Raw genomic sequence first — 19701 nt, 5'->3', positions numbered from 1 at the left:
GTGGTTGAGGCCGGAGGCATTACAATCTGTAAAAAATATTTGAGCACTTTAAATATCATAATATTCAAGGATATGAGACAAGTACAGGAAATTAAGATTAGCGCAACTTTAGTGGTAGTTATGTCAGCCCAGACAATATTATCATGGCAATGCCTTGAGGACAATTATTTGAAAAACAACATTAAATTCAAAAAGGATGATGTCCAAGCCAATAGAACTAAGTGGGCAACTCATTCAGACACTGATGCACATTATATGTGGTAAATAGCCTCCCTCTATGCTGGAAGGTTGTACTTAATGTTTAATTCACTTATTTGTTCCTACAATAAGGACAGAAAATAAAGTTGTCTTTTGAAAGATAATAAGCAATTGCATAAAGTATACAACATTAATCCACTCAAATTTGATCTGTAGTTATTTTGCTTCAATATAATGAAAAAGAAAGACTACAGGATATTAAAATACTCACTGTAATAATTGCGCTGAAATGTCTGGTCTCGATCTCCATATTGAAAGCCATAACTTGGAAAATAGTTACCTACATGAAAAATTAATTTAATATGAAATTTAGCATGAATAATTCTTGTCAAAGCTTTTCATCTTGGACTCATTAGAACAATTCACAAGAATACCGACTGTCCTAATGAATGCAAGACAACTTTGTCAAAACGTGTGCTCTTTTCGCAAAATTCAAATTCTATTACCAAACAATAATAAATAACTTTCCAAAATTCTGCAATGTTTAAAGGTTATCTTCATTTAAAAAAAAATATGAAATGTATTAGTTTCTGATTTGTAAAGAGCAATGAACCTAACCCTTACCAACAAAAGACTCCTCAAGTTGAGTCCCTTCCTTTCTCTGTTAACTGCTTCAGAAGATCATGTCAGAAATTGAGTATGCAATGGTCCAATCTGATCACATGGATTTTAGGAATCAAACACCAATAGAGAATTGTGATACCATTAAAGATCTGATAACTGGCAAATCATCCAAGCAAATTCTTGGGATTTATTTTCCTTCAAACAGACAAATGATTCAAGCAGGAATTTCTACCTAAACTTTCCTTCTCTTGTAATTTGAGATTATTGGTTTGTACTTCAAATACCACTAAATTTGGAACACTTAAAGCCTTTTCAATTAATTTAACAGTATCCCACAATACACGATTAACTTTTTTAAAACAAAACAGAATCAGTACCTGCATATATTGAACTTGACATTGACTTAATTAGGTTTCAAAGGTAAATTCCACTGTCAGAAATGTGAAAGAGATGATGGCATAATTATAATGTCACTGGACTGGTGATCCAGAACCCAGATTAATGCTCTGGGGACATGACCTTGAGTCCTACCATTCCACATGGTGAAATTTGAATTCAATAAAAATCTGAAATTTTGAAAAGTTAGCAAAATGGCAACCATGTTTAGGTTGTAAAAATTCAACTGATTTACTCATGCCCTTGAGGAAACGGAATCTTATTTTGACCCTAGGCCTACAACAAAGTAGCTGACTGCCAGCTGGGCAAATGGAAGTGGGCAATAAATGCTAGTGTACCCGCAGGTATCCATATTCCAAGAACAAATAAAACCATTAGCACAATAAAATAGAAGTTTATAAGAAAAACTAAATAACATTAATATAAACCAAACCAAGCATAATAGTTAAAAACACGCACTGAAATAAAATCCCAACAACATTCACTGAACAGATACTCAAAAATGAGAGAAATTTCCATCCCCTTCAAAATCTGTGATTGAAACTTAACTTTTTTTTCCTCTCTTGTGAATTGTGAAATCTTTTCCTTGAACCCTCAGACAACTGAAGTCTTAGCTTTCAACAACTAATGCAGATTTCTGACCAAACATTCCTGGTCTAGAAATTTAACAAAATAAACTCTTCCACTGAGATAATTTATTCCCTTAAATGTCATGAACAACCTTATTCTAAGAGAAACAATACTTGAATCAGATTTCCTGATGAAGGGTTTATGCCCAAAACGTCGATTCTCCTGCTCCTTAGATTCTGCCCGACCTGCTGTTCTTTGCCAGCACCACTCTCGACTCTGATCTCTAACATCTGCAGTCCTCACTTTCTCTCTTTAACCCGACCACAGTCAGGTTTACTTTAAACTGCTCAAAAACATTTCAATCTTTGAGTTTTCTAACCTAAACTCAATCCTTCATTATTCTAAATACAAATATAAGGGTTTCAATGTTTTTCTCTCTCCTGACATAAACTCCTACAAAATAAAACTAAATTCCATTAACACTCCACATACTTTAAAATCAGGGTTCGAGAAAGTCTCACCTAGTTACTTACAAAAACCCCTTCACAAAACTACACCAACACCCATGTGCATTAGTTTAAAGTTCAAACTCTTTAAAAATGAGTCACAGCTTTCATCAAAATATTTACAGGTAGTTCTGAAGTTGTGGTCCAGCAAAACATCACTTAATAGAAAATCGCTTAATATAAATAATGGGGCCTATGGGAAAGTGAGGTGAGGGGCAGGCAACCAAAAAATATCATCATGATCCCTCAAAAATCAACCAAACGTCGAACGCAAAGTACAGCACAGCCAGAATGAAGCTTGAAATCATGCTTATTAACGAAGCAAAAGTAAATTTAACACAGTACTTTTTTAAAAAGTAAGAAAGCTGTTCTCTGTACAGTAACTTTCACAGAAAACTTGTCTGCCGGCACCTGACATCGCGCAGGTGCAAACGGCATGAAGACCGGTGCTGACATCGCACGTGCACACAATGGCACAGAGACATCGGCCTGGATATTGCCGAACAGCATGAAGACCGGCACCAATGTTGCGTATGCGTGAAATGACACAAGCATCGCCGCATGTGCAGACCGGCATGGAGACTTTGGCATGGATAGCAGCGTACATGCAGAGCCAAGTGGGCAGATCAATCCCTGCTGGAACCGCGTTGTTGCCAACAGAGGTCAGCATTCTCGAAAATACCGTTCCTGAATTCTTCAGCCATGTTATAGCCAAATCGTGCTTCCAAAATGCATGTTATCCCAGTACTACCTTTATTCTCCAAAGGTCCAATGGCTGAAATACTTTGTAATTTATATGAAACAACTCATAGAAAGACTAACCACTGAGGTTAGAAGCATGTAAACATGTTACAATAATGTAGCAACAAAATAGACAAAAAAAATCAACAGGTAGTAGAAGGGGTGGAATGAATATTGTTACAACGGAGGCGGGGGGGTGTGAACCTTTTCTATTAATTATGCCAAAAATCAGAAAAGCTCCCCTCACCTTGCCTCCTAATCTGTTAAAATATGAGTGACAGAGAACTCCTAAATTCTACTATTTCCCTGTTGCAAACTCCTGGGTCATCTTCTTCCTTCTTACTGCGAGTATGTTTCACATGAAAAGGTACCTTTGATAGAGAGTTAAAAATCACACAACACCAGGTTATAGTCAAACAGGTTTACTTGGAAGCACTAGTTTTTTGAGCACTGCTCCTTCATCAGGTGGTTGTGGAGTATAAAACCATAAGACAGAAGTTGTGGAATTAGCTGCCAGAGGAAGAGGGCGGCACGGTGGCACAGTGGTTAGCACTGCTGCCTCACAACGCCAGAGACAGGGGTTCAATTCCCGACTGAGGCGACTGACTGTGTTGAGTTTGCACATTCTCCCCGTGTCTGCGTCGGTTTCCTCCCACAGTCCAAAGATGTGCAGGTCAGGTGAATTGGCCATGCTAAATTGCCCGTAGTGTTAGGTAAAGGGGTAAATGTAGGGGAATGGGTGGGTTACGCTTCGGTGGGTCGGTGTGGACTTGTTGGGCCGAAGGGCCTGTTTCCACACTGTAAGTAATCTAATCTAATCTAAAAAAGGAAGTGATGGAGGCAGGTACAATTGCAACATTTAAAAGGCATTTGGATGGGTATATGAATAGGAAGGGTTTGGAGGGATATGGGCCAGGTGCTGGCAGGTGGGACTAGATTGAGTTGGCATATCTGGTCGGCATGGATGGGTTGGACCGAAGGTTCTGTTTCCATGCTGTATGACTCTAGGACTCTAAAAGTTTACAGTGTAATGCAACTGAAATGATATATTGAAAAAGACCTGGATTGGTTGTTGAATTGAATTGAATTGAATTGAATTTATTGTCACGTGTCTCTCACCTAAGTCTCTCATCTTTTAGAATGACCATGTCAGTTTCAGTCCTTTCATATGTAAAATCCATAATTTTTTTTAAAGTTACATTCTCAAGTGAAATTTAACAATACATGCCACGTCAGCTCAGACAATGCATTGAAGGTGTAAGGGTAAAGTCTGTCCGTGTCCCAATGTTCAGACTGATTCTATTCTTAAAAAAGGGATTTACAGAATCTTACATGAATTTGTGTACTTTTTGAGGAGAAAAACATAATTCTGCAAGTACAAATTCACTCCACAAATGTGGCCAGTGTGTTCTTCATTCCAAAGGGATCTGAATTAATACAACCTATTTGGGATGGCAAACGCTGAAACTTCTTTCGCTTCTCTGATAAAGGTATCTGCCAATAACCACGCTCGAAGTCCAACTCTGTGATGTAAGTGGCTTGACCAACTTTTTCTATACAGTCCTCCAATCACGGTATTGTTTAGGAATCCAATTTGGTTACGCATTGACCTTCCAATAATCCACACAAAATTGTTGAGTCCTGTCAGGTTTGGGAACTAACATGATGAGCGAATGCCATTTATTCAGAATCAATTTGATGATATCTTCATTGAGCATCGCATCCACTTTCTTCTGGAACTGTGTGGCTTTGAGAGGATTAAACCTGTAGGGGTGTTGTTTTATTGGAACATCATTCCCTTTCACCTCATGCATAATAGTGCAAGTCCTCCTCATTTTATCCATGCAAATGTGCTCATACTGCTGCAACAAATTGTTCAACTCTGTTCTTTTCTCCTGAGACAGATAGCTCACAACTTATCCCACTCCTGAAGGACTTCCCTATTATTAAACGTATTTTGAGGTTCATAAACTCCACAACATCTGGATTTGATTCGTCACTCTACAGGGCAGTAGCTAACACCTGTTTCTCCAATTCCCTGTCTCGATTATAGGAAGGTTTCAACATATTCACATGACATACCCGAGACAGTAGTTTTCTGTCCAGCATCATTACCAAATAGTTTACCTGACTCAACTTTTTCTCAATTTGATAGGGACCACTAAACCTGGCTTTGAAGTGATTTCTTATCACTGGTAACAATACTAATATGTCATCCTCATGGGAAAACATCCGAATATTCAAGTTTTTATCTGTCACTTGCTTCATTCTATGCTGTGCCCGCTTCAGGTGCTGTTTAGCTAACTTAGCCACCTGATTTAATCTCTCCCTCACCTCAGAAACAGAATGCAAGTGTGAAATCACCACCTTTGGTCCTATCAATTTTTCTTTAATTAATTTCAAAGGCCTGCTCTCTTCATGCCTGAATATTAACTCAAAGGGAGTGATCTGAATAGATTCATTTGGGGCATTTCTAATGGCAAATAATATGAATGGGATACCTTTATCCCAATCATTCGGGTAATCCTGACAGTATACTCTTAATATGGTCTTCTGGGTCTGATGCCACCTTTCCAAAGCTCCTGGGATTCTGAATTGTACGCACTTGATTTCAAGTGCTGTATGCCTAAGCTGTACATCATTTCCACAAACAGCTTAGCAGTAAAATTAGAATCTTGGTCTGACTGAATCTCTCTGGGTAGCCCATATTGGGTAAAGAAAGCTACTAACTCCTCCACCACCCTTTTTGCCTTAATACTCCTTAATGCCTCCAGAAATCTGGTAGACACATTCGTTATGCTTAGCAAATACTGGTTCCCACTTTTAGCTTTGGGGAGGGGATTACACGATCAATCATAACCCACGTGAAAGGTTCTTCAAATGTGGGAATTGGCAACAAAGGTGATGGTTTAAAAACTGCCTGTGGCTTATCTACCATTTGGCATATCTGACATGGACAGCAAAATTTAACCACATCCTTGTGCAGTCCAGGCCAATAGAAGTGATTTTGTGCCTTAGCCTGAGCCTTCCTCACACCTAGATGACCTCCTAATGGTAATTCATGTGCTACTCGTAATACTTCCTGTCAGTATGCTACACAGCAACACAATCTGATGGATTTCCGCCCATTTCCCCTAACCTGCTGTGGTCTCCATTTTCATCTTAGGATGCTATCCTTCAGATAATGTCCCTCAGGAATACATTCTGATTCCTTTTCTGAGTATGCATCAACATATATATCCATCTTTTATTGTCTCAAGTAAAAAAGAACAAAGAAAATTGCAGCACAGGAACAAGCCCTTCGACCCTCCAAGCCTGCGCTGATTTAGATCCTCTTATCTAAACCCGTCGCCGATTTTTCAAAGATCTGTAATCATCTGCTCCCTGCACATTCATATATCTGTCTAAGTACATCTTAAATGACGCAATTGTGCCCGCCTCTACCACCTCCGCTGGCACTGCATTCCAGGCACCCATCATCCTCTGTGTAAAGAACTTTCCTCACAAATTCACCCTAAACTTTTCCCCTTTCACCTTGAACTTGTGACCCTTAGTAATTGAGTCCCCCACACAGGAAAAGCATGCCGTCTAACTTCTTGACCACTCTATCAACCTGTGTTGCCACCTTCAGGCCAAAACGGACCTTAATACCCAGATGTCTCTCTTTATCAATTTTCTCCAGGGCTTTTCCAGTTACCATTTGGTTCCTTCTTGAATTGATAGTCACCTTCACTATCTGCAACTCCACCAAAATTAGTCATTTGCACACTTGCTAATCAGACCACCTATATCTTCCTCCAGATCATTTATGTATATCACAAACAATAGTGGTCCCAGCACAGATCTCAATGGAACACCACTGGTCACAGTTCTCCATTTTAAGAAATTCCCTTCCACTACTACGCTCTGTCTCCTGTTGTTTCCTTTTTCCTCTGAACTAGTCTCACAATTTCACCTGTCATCCATGGTTCCCTAATCTTGCCATTTCTACCCCTCATTTTCACAATAATATGTCTGCCCTGCAATCTGATCAATCTCTCTTTAAAAGTTTCCCACATATCAAATGCGGATTTACCCTCAAACAACTGCTCCTAATCCACATTCCCTAGCCTCTGCCGAATTTTGGTATAGCTGGGCTTTCCCCCAATTTAGCACACTTCCTTGAGGAACACTCTCATCTTTGTCCATGAGTATTCTAAAATTTACAGAATTGTGATCACTATTCCCAAAGTAATCCCCTATTGAAACTTCTACCACCTGGCCAGGCTTACACCCCAACACCAGGTTAGTATGGCACCTTCCCGAATTGGACTATTTACACACTGCTCCATAAAATCCTCCTGGATGATCCTTACAAATTCTGCTCCATCTAAACTTCTAATACTAATTAATAGCAATAGCATCATACTCCCAGCCCTAAACTCATCTGCCTTACCCACTACACTTTCTGCATTAAAACAAATGCACTTCAGTCGACCTGTCCCTTGCATTCATCATCCGGTCCTTGCCTACTCTTCCCCTTAATCATGCTAACCTCATTATTTAGCTCCTTACAGGCTTTTAGTTACTACCTCCTTACTGTCCACTAACTACTCATTTGGTTCCCATCCCCCTGCCAATTATTTTAAAACCTCTTCAACAGTGTTAGCAAATGTACCCCCAGACACTAGTTCCAGTCCTGCTCATGTGTAGACCGTCCAATTTGTAATAGTCCCACCTCCCCCAGAAGCAATCCCAAACTCCCAAAACTCTGAACATCTCCTTCCTTCACCATCTCCCAAGTCACTCATACCTCCTGCCTATTCTTTCATTTCTATTCTGACTAGCACGTGGCACTGGTAGCAATCCTGAGATCACTACCTCTTTTAACTTGGCTCCCAACTCCCTAAATTCTGCTTGTCGGACCTCATTCCATTTATTACCAATATCACTGGTGCCGATATGCATCACGGCATCTTTCTGTTGTAAGTCCATTAGCCTTTCAGGATTAAACACCTCTGCCTGATCTACTACCTGTTCAGGTTTTTCCTGTACTATTACATCAAGCAGGGTGTCAGCAATCTGAACCCCAATTCCTTTGTCTTTCTCTTTAGTCTTTCCTTCTTGCTGTGACTTACGACAGTTGGATCCTGTTACTACACAGTCTGGAAAAAATTCTAGAGTATTTGTCTTTTACCTCTTCGGATCCCTGGTTTTCCTTTGGCTTCTCCACCACAATGGGCGTCACACCTTGGATCCTACCAGGTCATTCCCAAGAACAAACTGTATTCTTGAAACTGACACTCTGTCAATCTCTCCCACTGTTACTTCCTCAGTCATGATTTGGTTCTCCAACCTGATCTTATACAGGTGAACATTAAATTTCTATCCATCAACTCCACAAATTACCACTCTGTCGGGTAACATGTCAGAATGAGTGCTACTTTTCAAGAGTGATTAGCTCCATTATCTCTCAAAATTGCATCTCTTTTCCCTTCTCCCCCTGTTCTTCCTAAATAAACTTTACCACAGAGGTTATGTCTTTGTAGAGATCAGGCACTAACTCAATATCCAGCCTCTGCCTAGGCTGTGCACTCTCCTGCAGCTCCTCAACTTTTCTTGGGGTTTCCTTTACTACTTTCTGATCCCGCTGCCTTAGCCTATTTTACCACATATTTTCCCACAGTGCGTTTCTTCATTGACCAGCACTCTGACTTTTTCTGTCTACCTTACCACAGCAGAAACACCTGAGGCCTTTCACTATCTTTTCACCCTCTTAAGGTTCTTTTTTCACCTATGGTAAACTATTCCCAGTGTGATCCACTCATTGTTTTGTAGTGAAGGAGGTCCTCTTCTCCCAATTTCTATCCCTCATAGGATGAAATTCCTGCCTGAAGCTAAATTTCACCTTATGTACTATTGCTTATTCATCTGCCATCTCTGTCGCACCTCTCACTTCTTGAACTTCCTGTTCATCCACATAGAGTCATAGAGATGTATAGCATGGAAACAGACCCTTCGGTCCAACCCGACCAGATATCCCAACCCAATCTAGTCCCACCTGCCAGCAACCGGCCCATATCCCTCCAAACCCTTCCTATTCATATACCCATCCAAATGCCTCTTAAATGTTGCAATTGTACCAGCCTCCACCTCTTCCTCTGGCAGCTCATTCCATACACGTACCACCCTCTGCATGAAAAAGTTGCCCCTTAGGACTCTTTTATATCTTTCCCCTCTCACCCTAAACCTATGCCCTCTAGTTCTGGACTCCCCGACCCCAGGGAAAAGACTTTGTCTATTTATCCTATCCATGCCCCTCATAATTTTGTAAACCTCTATAAGGTCACCCCTCAGTCTCCGACGCTCCAGGGAAAACAGCCCCAGCATGTTCAGCCTCTCCCTATAGCTCAAATCCTCCAACCCTGGCAACATCTTTGTAAATCTTTTCTGAACCCTTTCAAGTTTCACAACATCTTTTCGATAGAAGGAGACCAGAATTGCACCCAATATTCCAACAGTGGCCTAACCAATGTCCTGTACAGCCGCAACATAACCTCCCAACTCCTGTACTCAATACTCTGACCAATAAAAGAAAGCATACCAAACGCCTTCTTCACTATCCTATCTACCTGCGACTCCACTTTCAAGGAGCTATGAACTTGCACTCCAAGGTCTCTTTGTTCAGCAACATTCCCTAGGACCTTACCGTTAAGTGTGTAAGTCCTGCTAAGATTTGCTTTCCCAAAATGCAGCACCTCACATTTATCTGAATTAAACTCCATCTGCCACTTCTCAGCCCATTTGCCCATCTGGTCCAGATCCTGTTGTAATCTGAGGTAACCCTCTTCGCTGTCCACTGCACCTTCAATTTTGGTGTCATCTGCAAACTTACTAACTGTACCTCTTATGCTCGCATACCATCTCTGGAAGGTGAGTTTTTCAACTCCCCCAGCAGAATAACCTTCTTAGAACTTCATATGTCTTATCTATTTTTAAAGCCCACACACATCTATCAAAATTACTACGTTTAATTGTTTTGAACTCAATATACGTCTTACCTGGTTCCTTCTTTATGTTTCTGAACTGCCCTATATGCTTCTGGTACCAAGTCAAAAGCACTCAAAATAGCCTGTTTGACATCTGCATAATCTCTTGACCCCTCATCTGACAACGCTGCAAATATCTCACTGACTCTGCCTACCAGCTTAGTATGAACTAGCATTACCTATAAGTTCTCTGGCCATTCCATCTGCCTAGCCAATTTTTCAAATGAAATAAAGAAGGCTAGCACATCTTTCTCATAAAAATGTACCAATAATTTAACTTTGTATAAATCACTGGCTTCCCTCTTCATCCTCATTCTGTTAATTTAACTTTCCTGATGAATTCGCAAATTTCTGAAGTTCAAATTCTCTCTCGTTCTCCTTCTTCTCTCTCCTCTTTCTCTTTCCCCTCTATTTTTGCTCAATCAAGAACTTTCTCTCCTTTTTTTTAATCTTCTAACTCCATTTGCCTCAATTGCAATTTAAGTTTCTCTAACTAAGTGCTTGACCAACTCCAGTGCAATTTCAGCTTGCTTTTTTGCTCCTGGTTAACCCAATTGTAACCTAAGTACTAAATCCAAAGGTTTGTCTTTCTAAACGTTCTTGGAAAATTTGGGAAGCATCTATAAACCCCAGAACCTCTTTAGTAATGTTAAGAGCCACTTCCCTCACTTTTAATTAACTAACCACAAGTAACCGAAATTAAACAAATTTTCTCACCTAAGTTTTATTTTTAAAAATCGAGGATACTAATAGCCAAGTGTTCAAATCTGCTGGGACGTTTCGTACCTCAAACCTGTTCAAATCGGTCCAAATCCCTGACTGGATCTGTCTGAACAGGTCAAAGTTTGTCTAAATCTCGGACGACAAGCCCCCAAATTATGTTACAACACAGAGGCAAATCTTTTCTGTTAATTAAACCAAACACCCACAACTTGCCCCGCCTCACCTCGTAATCTATTAAAAGATGTGACAGAGAACTCTTAAATTCCACTATTTAAAGAAAATAACACCAATATATTTTCTTGTTCTAAAAGTGAACATTAAACAACAAAAAAAAGTATTCTTATCATCTCGGGAAATGAGGTTTTCTTTTAACCGCTTACTTTCTGACTCCAACTCTAGAACAATACATTATTCCAATACGACAATTATTGAATTTACATTAGCTTAATCTCAAAATCACACAATCTTTGTCTTCTCTGCTGTCTTCAATTTTCCTGCTGCTGATCTCCCTGGCTCATCTTCTTTCTTTTTACTGCGAGTATGTTTCACATGAAAATATACCTTTCACAGACAGTGTTTTTCTAATTTCTTTAAGAGTGAGATGTTAGATGGGCAATTAGCTCTCCAGCAGTTTCTCTCTCTTCGACAGTTGCTCTCTGACCAATTTCCAATATGCCCCAATTCTTAAATGCCCCCAACATCGGATCATCTCATTCGTTTGATGTTGGTGAAACAATAAATTCAAACTTGATTGGGTTTAAGTATCCTAGGACATAATTTAAACTGATTGATTAAATTCGAATTATTGTCAAAACAGCACCCAAAACAGTATCCATTTCACAGCCAAATGTTGCACATTTTCAATTTTCCAGCACACTCTGGAACTGCCAGCTAGTTATATACATAGATGCTTGTAAGCTCTCAGTTCAGAACAACGTTCTCTCTCTCTTAAAGATACTGCATATGCCTCTAACTTCATAACAATATTAAAAGGATAGCGTTTTGGCTTGGCTCCTTTATTTGGAATCATAGATGGCCCCTTATTAAATTAGATAAGTTGCAGTCCCACAAGTAAGGGGAGGTCTAGATTTTCTGGATTTCAGGAGGTGCCAACTGAGTTCTCTGTTATCATTTGTGGCCGATTGGGTCTCTTGTGACCCACAATCAATTTGGTTGGATATTGAGGCTTCCCAAGCAAAATGTCCCCTCATCAATCTATTACTTATGGATAAGATGAGAGTTATTGATGATCTATAAGTCACTTGGTTCCACGATCGGTCAATTAACACACCTGTAAACGACTCTTTGTCCAACATGCAAACAATCGTTATTGTTGTTACAACACTGGGTTGGCAGACTCTGATTCGCCCAGATGTAGGAAAACTTCTTGGTAATCAAAAGAATCCAATAATTTTACAGAGTTTGCATAAGGTTTATATACATTAATCATCATCAGACATGGAGCATGATTGCATAGTTAGAATCAATCAATAATTATAATTACTTCATGGGTACTAGCTTGAACCAATGATGTTGATTAAGTTGTAATGGCTTATGTCACTTTTTCACAGTTTGCAAAATGTGGTCTAGTATTTCCTCTACATAAACCCGAAGCTTGCAAAGTGTGGTTAGTTACTTATATAGCTTTAGAGACTAGTTGCAAGTGGTCACATAGGCGCAGGGAACCAAGTTGTCACGCAGGAGCTAACTGCAATTTAGAATTAACCATTATTTCTGTTTTTTATTGGAATTATATCAGTCTGCAGTTTCTTGTTTCTGTCTGGTTCAGAGCAATTTAATTTAACAATGCAGAAGCTCTTTTGTGCACTTTGCAGAAGCCATTTTGTGCAGCTCCTTTAACCATTTTGTCCAACTCCCAGAGACCCATATCCTCATTATTATGGATCATTGTAAAAACCCAATTGTATTAAATACAATCAAAGCTTGGAGGATGATGTGACAGGATAAGGGTAATTCGCAAAAAACCTCCCCATCTACTGCTATAGTGGGAACGCTGTGATTTCAGCCAGGATTGACTGATGCTGGATTTAAAATTTGGGAGTCCAGAGACATCTCCTATTTGAGAGATCTGTTCGATGTGGAGGTCATGATGTCCTTTGAACAGTTGCTTCAGAAGTTTAAAGTTAAAAATCACACAACATCAGGCTATAGTCCAACAGGTTTAATTGGAAGCACACTAGCTTTCGAAGCGTCGCTCCTTCATCAGGTTGCCTAACAAAGACCTTTTTCGATATTTTCAAGTACGAGATTTCATACACAAAAAGACCACATTGACGACTAATCCATACAAATCAGATATGGAAAGGAGAATGCTTCGGCCGATGGTTGCACCCTCGGTCAGTACTCTCTACCACGCGCTAGGTAATAAGGTATCGAAGGACATGGAACGGTTATATAAAACCTGGAATCAAGAATTAGAGATGGAGATCTCCGTATAGGATATCTGGGAAAATGCTAGGAAGATCTCTATCTGTAAAAGAACTCAGGCTATTCAATACTTCATAGGACTCATATGGCACCACAGCGGCTTGCAAAGTTCAAGGCAGGAGCATCTCCAATGTGCCCTAAATGTAAAATAGAAGTTGGTACTCTCACTCATTGTCTGTGGACATGCCATAAGATTCGTAGATATTGGAACAGTGTAGCAAATGCCTTGGCAAACATTTTGAGATCGGAGATTGGGTTGGACCCAGTGTCTCTCCTTTTGGGCTTTCCAAATTTTCTTTCTCTCGATGCATACAGGAAGAAACTATTTACTGTCCTTTCCTTTTGTGCAAGGAAAAATATTTTAGAAAGTTGGGTATCGGAAAATCCCCTGGGACTTTCAAATTGGCATAAGATAGTTATGGAATATATTCCCCGGGACTTCCTTACAAATATGGCGCACCAAAAAATTGAATTATTTTTCAGAATATGGCGGCCCTTTTTGAACTACACCAATGCAGATGTAGCGGCCATACTGTTTAGGGCCTTTGTTTAGCCGCGAGGATGATGTTTGTTGGTTCGGGGGTCCCTGGGAGGAAGAATCCCGTATAAATACAGGTTTTGTTGTGACTTGATATAATTTTATTTTGAATGTGTATTTATTTATTTATTGACTTTTTTTTCCTTTTTTGGTTGTCAGTAATGTACAACATTGTGGTCTTTTTTCATAAATAGGTTTTCTTTCTTATATCTTATTTTGTGTTTCGGTAGTTTATCGTGTAGATTAGTAGTTCGTTTTCTTAATTTTATATTGGTGCTGTTATTATACTGTATAGTGGTTACACTATTTTGTATTAATTTTGTAAAAAAAACTCAAAAATCATTTTCCTTTTCAATAAAAATATTTACAAAAAAAGGATAGCGTTAAATTAAAATGATAACCAATAGACCATTCCTAAATTACAGTTGCTAGAGGTAGTTTGGATAGAAGGGTTAAATAGTTATTCTTCTTTAGAAGCAAGCAACAGATGAACATCGTGCACTACAAAGGCCATTGTCAGCACAAATATGTCGGCAATTCTCGTACAAATGAGAGTTCATATCAATAAAAAAAATTCCAGCGAGGGCTTGGAGTCAGAGGAGTTGAGACAAAGGGAAGGACTCACACTGATAAGCTTTGAGGTAAAGTAGGACCACGCTAGGATAAGACTAAGTGATCCTTGACTGGATGAAGTATTCATGAAGTAGAGATGGTTTTAAACTAAATAGTGAGGACAAGGGTCCAAAAAGGAAAGTTGTGGTGAATCAACGAATGGACAGAGGAAAGAAATAACATGGGAATTAATAAATAGACAATAAGTAACAAAGAATGCAGATATAAGTGCAGATCAACAAATAAGACGAGAGTCATAGAGTCATCATAGAATCCCTACAGAGTGGATACAGGCCCTTCGGCCCAACACCGACCCAAGTCCACACCGACCCTCTGAAGAGTATCCCACTCAAGCCCATTACCCATTACTGTACATTTACCCCTTAATACACCTAACCTACAAATCCCTGAACACTATGGGCAATTTAGCATGGCCAATCCACCTAATCTGCACATCTTTGGACTGTGGAACAAAACAGGAGCACCCGGAGAAAACCCACACAGACATGGGGAGAATGTGACAACTCCACACAGATAGTCGCCCGAGGTTGGAATAAACCTGGGTCCTTGGTGCTGTGAGGCAGCAGTGCTAACCACTGAGCCACCATGCCGCCCTGAGTCATACAGATATACAGCATGGAAACAGACGCTTTGTTCAAACTTGTCCATGCTGACCAGATATCGTATTAAAATCTAGTCCCATTTGCCAGTATTTGGCCCATATCCCTCTAAACCCTTCCTATTCATATACTCATTCAGATGCCTTTTAAATGTTGCATCGTACAAACCTACACCATTTCCTCTGGCAGCTCATTCTGTACACGCACCACCCTCTACGTGAAAAAGTTGTCCCTAATACAAATGTAGTACAATAACCTGTCATGATTTTGTGGGCCTCATTTAGACTACTTTATCCCATTTGAGTTTTTCACTTTATGTAAATTAAGCCCCCTGCCCCATGATAATTGCCACACTTTTTGACAATTATTCTTTCCTTGATACCCTGCCCATGCGGCTACTATTATGGGGCCTGTACACAACTCCCACAAGTGATATCTTGCCTTTATCATTCCTCAACTTTACCCAAATTGTTTCATTAAACCTGCTTCCTGAATTTAGATCTCTGTCTCTTGTGCGAATTTCACCTTTAATTAATAGAGACACTCCTCCATTCTGTCATAGCTTCTTAAATGTAACCACACAATTCAATATTCAAGAGTGCTGGAAAAGCACAGCAGGTCAGGCAGCATGTGAGGAGGAAAAGAATCGATGTTCGGGCATAAGGATTCCTGATGAAGGGTATATGCCCGAAACATTGATTCTTCTGCTCCTCGGATGCTGCCTGACCTGCTGTGCTTTTCCAGCACCACACTCTCTACTCTGATCTCCAGCATCTGCAGTCCTCACTTTCTCCTAGTTGATTTTAACCCTACTGCGAAGCCTCTTCCAAGGGTGCCTACCTTGAAGAAGTTCTCCTCTCTCTGTCATTGCACCTCCCAGGTCATCCCTTCACTCCTGAAGCTCTTCAGCCATGTTCTGAAGCAGACTTGCTACCACAGCTACATCTCCTTCCTCAGTGCCTGCCTATGGAACTGACCTCTGGACTACATTTTACTCTGATCCCGCATGGACTCCAGACTACATTTTACTCTGATCACGTATGGAATTCAGACTACATTTTACTCTTCTGATGAAGGGTTCTTAAAATGTAAGTAGCATTCAAAACAAGACAGATGAACGAGTAGGGTGGCACAATAGCTCAGTAGCTAGCACTGCTGCCTCATAGTGCCAGGGACTTGGGTTCAAACCCAGCCTCAGCCTGTGTGGAATTTGACACATCCCCCTGTGTCTGTGTGCTCTGTTTTCCTCCGACAATCGCAATGATATGCAGGTCGGTTAAATTGCCCATAGTGTTAGGGGGAATGGGTCTGGGTGGGTTACTCTTTGGAGGGTTGGTGTGGACTTGTTGGGCCAAATGGCCTGTTTCCACACCGTAGGGAACCTAATTTAATCTAGCAATAAATTGAGATACACAAGTACAATCAAGTAGCCATAACTAAAACAAGGCTGCAGAATGTATTAAGTTAGGACTTGAATTTTGAATAGTCGAGAGTAGGTCAGGCAGCATCTGAAGAGCAGGAGAATTGATGTTTCGGGCATAAGACCTTCATCAGAAGAGTAAAATGTAGTCTGAATTCCATACGAGATCAGAGTAAAATGTAGTCCGGAGTCCATGCGGGATCAGAGTAAAATGTTGTCCAGAGGTCAGTTCCATAGGCAGGCACTGAGGAAGGAGATGTAGCTGTGGTAGCAAGTCTGCTTCAGAACATGGCTGAAGAGCTTCAGGGGTGAGGGGATGACCTGGGAGGTGCAATGACAGAGAGAGGAGAACTTCAAGGTAGGCACCCTTGGAAGAGGCTTCGCAGTAGGGTTAAAATCAACTAGGAGAAAGTGAGGACTGCAGATGCTGGAGATCAGAGTAGAGAGTGTGGTGCTGGAAAAGCACAGCAGGTCAGGCAGCACCCGAGGAGCAGAAGAATCAATGTTTCGGGCAAATACCCTTCATCAGGAATCCTTATGCCCGAACATCGATTCTCTTCCTCCACACATGTTGCCTGACCTGCTGTGCTTTTCCAGCACTCTTGAATATTGAATTATGTGGTGACATTTAAGAAGCTATGACAGAATGGAGGAGTGTCTCTATTAATTAAAGGTGAAATTCGCACAAGAGACAGAGATCTAAATTCAGGAAACAGGTTTAATGAAACAATTTGGGTAAAGTTGAGGAATGATAAAGGCAAGATATCACTTTATCCATAATAGTAGCCCCATAATAGTAGCCGCATGGGCAGGGTATCAAGGAAAGAATAATTGTCAAAAAGTGTGGCAATTATCATGGGGCAAGGGGCTTAATTTACATAAAGTGAAAAACTCAAATGGGATAAAGTAGTCGAAATGAGGCTCACAAACTCATGACAGGTGTAGACAGGGTGGAAAGGAAGAAACTTTTTCCCAGAGTACAGGACTCAATTACTAGGGGTCACGAATTCAAAGTCAGAGAGGAAAGGTTTAGGGGAGATATATGGGGAAAGTTCTTCACGCAGAGAGTGGTGGGTGCCTGGAATCCATTGCCAGCAGAGGTGGTAGGGGCAGGAACAATAGCATCCTTTATGATGTACCTAGACTCCATTTTGAACAGAGCAGCGAGGAGAGAGGGCTGAGAGAAATGAAGATGGCCAAGTAAGTCAATTTTTCCCCACTTAAAAAGGGACTCACCTTGAGAATTGGGCCTCCATTTTGAACAGAGCGGCGAGGAGAGAGGGTGGAGAGAAACGTGGGCTGCCAGGTAAGTCCGTTTTTCCCACATAAAAAGGGACTCACTTTGACAGTCAGGCCTCTATTATGAACAGAGCGGCAAGGAGAGAGGGCAGAGAGAAACGAGGGCTGCCAGGAAGTTTTTAAGTGGGTGAGAAATCAACTGGAAGCAGAGCATAGCAGGGAAGACAGTAGAGCAAAAATGGCAGGAGTTTGTGGGTATAATTGAGGACACAGTAGAGGTTCATCCCCAAGAAAAGAAAGATTATCCGGGGAGGGATTAGACAGCCATGGCTGACAAAGGAAGTCGGGAAATGTATCAAAGAAAAAGAGAGATCCTATAAAGTGGCCAAGAGCACTGGGAAATCAGAAGATTGGGAAGGCTACAAAAACAAACAGAAGATAACCAAGAGAGAAATAAGGAAGGAGAGGATCAAATATGAAGGTAGGCTAGCCAGTAATATTAGAAATGATAGTAAAAGTTTCCTTCAATACATAAGAAACAAATGACAGGCAAAAGTAGACATTGCGCCACTTTAAACTGATGCTGGAAGGCTAGTGATGGGAGATAAGGAAATAGCTGGAGAACCTAATAAGTACTTTGCGTCAGTCTTCACAGTGCAAGACATGAGTAATATTCCAACAATTAAAGGGAGTCAGGGGGCTGAGTTGAGTATGGTTGCCATTACAAAAGAGATAGTGCTAGAAAAGCTAAAAGGTCTTAAAATTGACAAATCTCCTGGCCCTGATGGGCTACATTCTAGAGTTCTGAGGGAGGTGGCTGAGGAAATAGCGGAGGCGTTGGTTGAGATCTTTCAAAAGTCACTGGAGTCAGGGAAAGTCCCGGATGATTGGAAGACGGCTGTTGTAACCCCCTTGTTCAAGAAAGGATCAAGACAAAAGATGGAAAATTATAGGCCAATTAGCCTAACCTCGGTTGTTGTTAAAATTATAGAATCCATCATTAAGGATGAGGTTTCTAAATTCTTGGAAGAGCAGGATCGAATTAGAACAAGTAAGGGATTTAGTAAGGGGAGGTCGTGCCTGACAAACCTGTTAGAATTCTTTGAAGAGGTGACAAGTAGGTTAGACCAGGGAAACCCAGTGGATGTGGTCTATCTAGACTTCCAAAAGGCCTTTGATCAGGTGCCACACGGGAGGCTGCTGAGTAAGGTGAGGGCCCATGGTGTTCGAGGTGAGCTACTGGCATGGATTGAGGATTAGCTGTCTGACAGAAGGCAGAGAGTTGGGATATGAGGTTCTTTTTCGGAATGGCAGCCGGTGACAAGCAGTGTCCCACAGGGTTCAGTGTTGGGGCCGCAGCTGTTCACGTTATATATTAATGATCTGGATGAAGGGACTGGGGGCATCCTAGCGAAGTTTGCCGATGATACGAAGATAGGTGGACAGGCAGGTAGTACTGAGGAAGTGAGGAGGCTGCAGAAGGATCTAGACAGTTTGGGAGAGTGGTCCAGGAAATGGCTGATGAAGGTCAATGTGAGCAAGTGCAAGGTCTTGCACTTTGGAAAAAAGAATACAAGCATGGACTACTTTCTAAACGGTGAGAAAATTCATAAAGCCAAAGTATAAAGGGATCTGGGAGTGTTAGTCAAGGATTCTCTAAAGGTAAACATGCAGGTTGAATCTGTGATTAAGAAAGCGAATGCAATGTTGTCATTTATCTCAAGAGGGTCGGAATATAAAAGCAGCGATGTGCTACTGAGACTTTATAAAGTTCTGGTTAGGTCCCATTTGGAGTACTGTGTCCAGTTTTGGGCCCCACACCTCAGGAGGGGTGGCACATACTGGCACTGGAGCATGTCCAGCAGAGATTCACACGGATGATCCCTGGAATGGTAGGTCTAACATACGAGGAACGACTGAGGATCCTGGGATTGTACTCATTGGAGTTTAGAAGGTTAAGGGGAGATCTAATAGAAACGTACAAGATAATACATGGCTTGGAAAGGGTGGACGCTAAGAAATTGTTTCCGTTAGGCGG

At 40.8% G+C, this 19701-nt stretch overlaps 1 protein-coding gene across 1 annotated transcript in view; it reads right to left on the bottom strand.

The window, feature by feature from the left end:
• The window catches only part of LOC148147014 (mucin-6), an 85323-nt gene that overhangs the window by 46325 nt on the left and 19297 nt on the right, over positions 1-19701 (bottom strand). Inside the window, exon 2 of the mRNA XM_087996205.1 lies at positions 470-538. The gene's annotated coding sequence lies outside the window, so the exon portion shown is untranslated. The remainder of the gene's footprint in view (positions 1-469; positions 539-19701) is intronic.

This window comes from Chiloscyllium plagiosum, unplaced genomic scaffold, assembly GCF_037043375.1.
Source record: "Chiloscyllium plagiosum isolate Xiang-an unplaced genomic scaffold, Cpla_swu_hap1 HiC_scaffold_18, whole genome shotgun sequence".
NCBI classification, from domain to species: Eukaryota; Metazoa; Chordata; class Chondrichthyes; order Orectolobiformes; family Hemiscylliidae; genus Chiloscyllium; species Chiloscyllium plagiosum.
Note: the sequence above shows the minus strand (reverse complement) of the source record. Positions and strands in the feature narration are given on the sequence as shown.